The sequence below is a fragment of the Pristis pectinata genome, chromosome 3 (genome assembly GCF_009764475.1).
Source record: "Pristis pectinata isolate sPriPec2 chromosome 3, sPriPec2.1.pri, whole genome shotgun sequence".
NCBI classification, from domain to species: Eukaryota; Metazoa; Chordata; class Chondrichthyes; order Rhinopristiformes; family Pristidae; genus Pristis; species Pristis pectinata.
The window spans coordinates 19,585,221-19,591,220 of NC_067407.1; positions in this window are offsets into that span (position 1 = coordinate 19,585,221).

The following is a 6,000-nucleotide window of genomic DNA, read 5'->3' on the forward strand; positions in this document are numbered from 1 at the left end:
ATTTTTGGAATAATCCAGTGCAGTCCACTTTGTCGTTAACCTGTAGAAGGAAACAGGTATTTGTGTGGACGGCCACGTCTCGAATGCCTTTCGGGGTGGCAGGTACTTCGGAACAAAGGAATGGAGATCATCAGTGATTGAGGTGTCATATGGGTTCCCTCGTGGAACATTTGGATTTCATAGTTACTCTCTATTTTCTCTCTACATTTCCTCTTCGGTCAACGGTGGTTTTGCAGAAGCCTTTGCTCACATTTCACCTTACAGCTTGCTGAACTGAACTTTGAGAACTATTCCTGGACTTGGAGTTTGGGAATTTGCCACACACACACTTCAAGTTTAGTTTTGGGGTTAATGTTTAAGATCTAACATTCTTACTTCTAACATTCTAACATTTTTTACTTTTATTTTTCTTATTATCATAAGTAGTTATTAATAAAATAGTTTTTAACACTTATCCATGACTCAGTGTGTTTCTTTTGTTGCTGGTACGTGACAAAATTGGAGGGCTTGAGTCATAAGGAGAGACTGGATAGGCTGGGTCTGCTTTCCCTGGAGCGAAAGGAGCTACATCCCTAATTGCCCCGGAAAAGCTGGTGGAGAACTACCCTCTTGAATGGTTGGGTTCCATGTGGTGCAGGTACTTAAAAGTGTGTTTAAGAAAGGAGTTTCAGGAATTTGATCTAGTGATTATAGAAATTCAGTGATATAGTTCCCACTCAGTATGTGACTGGGAATAACAACACTGAAATTGGAGAATAAACTTGAAATCAATAGGGTCATAGAGTCATAAAGTTACACAGCATAGTCCCTACAGCCCACAACATCTATGCCGACCATCTTGCCTATCTATATTAGTCCCACTTGTCTGCATTAATTCCTCATGCCCTGCTCATTCAAATACCTACCCAGATACCTCTTAGATATTGTTACTGTTCCTGGCTCCACCACCTCCTTTGCCAGCTCATTCCAGATACCAGCTACTCTTGTGTGAAAATTTTACCCCTCAGATCCCCTTTCAACTTCCTCCCTCTCACCTTAAACCTATGTCCTCTGGTTCTAGTCAGCGCTATCTTGGGAAACAGACTCGGGCTATCTATCCTAGCTATGCCTCTCATAATGTTATAGACCTCTATCATGTCACTTCTCAGCCTCCTTTCGCTCCAGGGAAAACAGACCCAGCCTATCCAGTCTCTCCTTATGACTCAAGCCCTCCAATCCAGGCAACACTCTTGTGAACCGTTTCTGCACTCTCTCTCACTTAATCACATCTTTTCTGTAGTGTGCAGTAGTGGCACATAAGTACATACAGGAACATGAGAAACAGGAGCAGGAGTAGACCGTTCCAACTCTTGTACCTGCTCTGCCATTCAATAAGATCAAAACAAATCTCTTACCTCAGCTCAACTTTTCTGCACTAACCCCTTATCCGTCGATTCCCTTAAGATCTAAATATCTAAAAATCTCTAGGATATGTGTCCTAAAGATACACACGAGACAGGTAAAGCTTTTAGTTTCAATGAGGGAAATGTATTAATGTGTATAATATGCAATGGAAAATGCTGGAAATACTCAGCAGGTTAGGCAGCATCTGTGGAGAGATGCGCAAAGTTAATGTTTCATGTCAGTGAATTTTCATCAGAACTGCGAAAAGTTAGGGAGTTAAGTTGCCAGTAGAGGGGTGAGTGGGGATAGAATGGTTGGGAGAGAGGCAGAGAGAATTCGATGAAAGGTCTGTGATAGGAGGGCAGGAGAGGTTAAATGCCAAAAGTGGTGACAGTGCCAGTGAAAGCAGGCATTACAGAGTAACAAGAACTCCAGAGAAGACTTAGGAAACCAAACAAAGAGAAGTCAGAGTGGAAGAGACTGGCAGCTAGAAACTTGGGGTCACACTTGCAGACTGAATGGAGGTTCTACAGAGATGTCATGCCAATGTTATGCCCCTTCACTGCAGGAGTAGTTTAAATGTTTTAGGAAAGTAAGAAATTCTTCTGCATTAATATAGCTTGCTGTATTAGTAAATCTCAGCTCCACCAAAACCTGGCACATTTAAGGTCATGCACACACCCCTACTTTAGCAGTTACTTTAACACATAGCAGAACTTGAACCAGCCTGCCCTCCATGGACTCTGTCTATTACCTCTTGCTGCCTTGGTGAAGCACCCAGCATAATCAAAGACCCCACCCACCTGGGTCATTCTCTCTTCTCCCCTCTCCCATCAGGCAGAAAATACAGGAGCCTGAGGGTACATGCCACCAGGCTCAAGGTCAGCTTCTATCCCACTGTGATAAGATTATTGAATGGTGCCCTTAAATACGATGAGATGGACTATTGACCTCACAATCCACCTTGTTATGACCTTGCACCTCACTGTCTACCTGCACTGCACTTCCTCTGTAGCTGTGACACTTTACTCTGTATTCTGTTATTGTTTTTACCCTGTACTACCTCAGTGCCCTGTGTAATGAATTGATCTGTATGAACGGTATGCAAGGCAAGTTTTTCACTGTACCTTGGTACAAGTGACAATAATAAACAAATACCAATACCAACTTGTTCTTTAAAATGGAAATATCATTTGCGTTTAATAACCTGATTAGATTCCACACTCTAACTTGAAAGTACAAATACATCCTGAATACAAAAGAGCTGGAATTTCTGCTTACTTGTATTGTTTTATTGAAATAATTTGACTGAAACTGGAGCAAAGGAAGGAAAATTTTAAGCACAGCTATATTCAACATGGAGACACAAAAGGCTGCAGATGCTGGAATCTAGGGCAACACACAAAGCGCTGGAGGAACTCAGCAAATCAGGCAGCATTCTGGACCCAAATGAAGGGTCTCCACCTGAAACTTTGACTGTCCATTTCCCTCTATAGATGCTGCCTGACCTGGTGGGTTCCTCCAGCAATTTGTGTACTTTCAGCATGATCTGTAATGCACGTTTAAAAATCCACACTAGAACAGAGTCCCTGCAGAAAGCTGGCCCCACACCACAGAACCGGGGCTGAACAAAGAAGGTTCTCAGAAAGTACCTATTCCGACATTAAAAGCAGGAAAGTACAACTACGGAGCTGAAACTGAGAGGGATGAATGATAACCAGAAGGATTTTACTGCCACAAGGACAAAGGGACATGGATTAGAACTGTTCAGGATTTCTGAGAGACAATTGTAGTTCCAGTCCAGGTGAACAGAGATCTACTAATTGCAAATGGCACTCTACTGATCATAACACCTGAATTAACTGATGGGAAAATGAAACAACCACATTAAAACGGTTAAAGGAAAGAAAATGCTGAGAAGGCTTACTACAATTCAGTTTTATGTATAGATGGTACCAGTTTATTCTGCTAACCGCATCAACCAGTGGGAGGTCCAAGTTCCCATTGTGTTAGGAAATGACATCCAAAGACAGAAAACTACAATAACATCTTTGCTAATACATGGAGAGAATTAATTGTTGCCAAATGGTGTTTCTTCTTAGAGAAAATTACACATTTCCATATTGCAGCATTCAAATAAATTATGACTTCTGAAGGAAATGGCTGGCTTAGCTTACTGTGCTGATGCCTGTTAACAACCGGAGCTAGAAAAAAAACATTTTTTAAGAAGCAAAAATGATGTCTCCTCTTAAGAAAGAGGAAAGTGATCTGCGTGGGTGAGTGAGTACACTGAACGCCATTGCTTTAGTCACTGCCAGTTCATGCTGTCAACTGCTTCAACCAGATGAAGGCCAAATTGCATCTGTGTAATGAAATGATCCTTTGGATTTCATTCTCACTGAGTTTTGTATTGCTGGATTATGGTTTATGAGGTGTTTTTTGTTATTTTACATTTCATGCTGTAGAATGTTGCTGACAATCTTTCTTAAATGTAATAGAGTTTATGCAGATGTTTGGAGATCTGTTTTTGGTGTTCTAGGCCTGTCAGCGAGCAAAAGCAAGGCCCTCTAATGGCAGATGGGGCATTCAAGGAACCATTAGCTCCTAGAGTGATCGAGTCATACAGCACAGAAACATGCCCTTTGGCCCACTATGTCTATGGTGACTGTCAAATTCCCAGCAGTACTAATCCCACTTACCAGCCTATCCATCCCCACCCCTAGATTTCACCTTACTCACCAATTCAAAGGGCAATAGATTAAACATAAAGAAGGCTGACATTTGTGTTGCTTCTGTCTGAGCAACTGAATATTGTTATTCTGAAAATGAAAGTAATTATTGGGCTGGATCATCCTCAAACTGATCCACACCTTGCCTTTGCCTCCTGGGAATCTCCATGGTCCCACTTAGAAACATAGAAAACCTACAGCACAATTCAGGCCCTTCGGCCCACAAAGCTGTGCCAAACATGTCCCTACTTTAGAAATTACTAGGTTTACCCATAGCCCTCTATTTTTCTCAGCTCCATGTACCTATCTAAAAGTCTCTTAAAAGACCCTATCGTATCCACCTCCACCACTGTTGCCGGTAGCCCATTCCATGCACTCACCACTCTTTGAGTAAAAAACTTACCCCTGATATCTCTATACCTGCTCCTCAGCACCTAAAACCTATGTCCTCTTGTGGCAACTATTTCGGCCCTGGGAAAAAGCCTCTGACTATCTACCTGATCAATGCCTCTCATCACCTTATATACCTCTGTCAGGTCCCCCCTCATCCTCTGTTGCTCCAAGGAGAAAAGGCCGAGTTCCCTCAACCTGCTTTCATAAGGCAAGCTCCGCAATCCAGGCAGCATCCTTGTAAATCTCCCCTGCACCCTTTCTATGGCTTCCACATCCTTCCTGTAGTGAGGCGACCAGAACTGAGCACAGTACTCCAAGTGGGGTCTGACCAGGGTCCTATATAGCTGCAACATTACCTCTCAGCTCCTAAATTCAATTCCACGATTGATGAAGGACAATACACCATATGCCTTCTTAACCACAGAGTCAACCTGTGCAGCTGGTAAACTTGCCTTAGGAAGTTTACAAGCATCTAAAGCCCTCACCCATGGTGACTAGACATTGGACAGTGCAAACTTAAGGTTCAGCTAGATGGCTTTTTGACAATTCATGCTGTCAAAGTGTTTTCCATTGTTTCTAACTGTCTCAGAGAGCTGGAGATACATTGAAGTAATTTTTAAAATTAAAAGTCAAAAAATGAATACATTTGTTTTAAGACACATTCAATTTATATAAATTAAAGTATTAGAATTAATTAAAGTCATCAAACCAGAATGCTTACTTTCACTCAACTTTTTAATGATGTTTCTCACATGAAGGGGGGTGGACCAGACATACTTACCATGACTGGTAGAAAGCTAAGGACCCAGACATAATGTCTATATGGGACCCTGGTACAGTGAGATTAAGAATTGTCCCTGGACTCAGTGGTGTGCCCAGGGCAGAGAAGGGAGACTGATTGGGCAGTGCAGGGATCAATCATGGAATCAGAATCAGAATCAGGTTTATTATCACTGACATATATCGTGAAATTTGTTGTTTTGTGGCAGTAGTACAGTGCAAGACATAAAATTATAAGTTACAAAAATAAATAAATAGTGCAAAAGAGGGATAATGAGGTAGTGTTCATGGGTTCATGGACCGTTCAGAAATCTGATGGTGGAGGGGAAGAAGCTGTTCCTAAAACACTGAGTGTGATTGTTCAGGCTCCTGTACCTCCTCCCCGATGGTAGTAACGTGAAGAGGGCATGTCCCAGATGGTGAGGGTCCTTAATGATGGATGCCGTCTTCATGAGGCACCGCCCCTTGAAGGTGGCCGCTATGACAGGGAGGGTTGCGCCCGTGATGGATCTTGCTGAGTCTACAACCCTCTGCAGCCTCTTTCGATCCTGTGCATTGGAGCCTCCATACCAGGCAGTGATGCAACCAGTCAGAATGCTCTCCACTGTACATCTGTAGAAATTTGCAAGAGTCCAGACATGCACAGTGCAGTTAGCTGCCCTTTTGCTATGGGAGAGTAGGTTAGCTGTCAGTGTGACTTGCCCCTGTAAGTGAG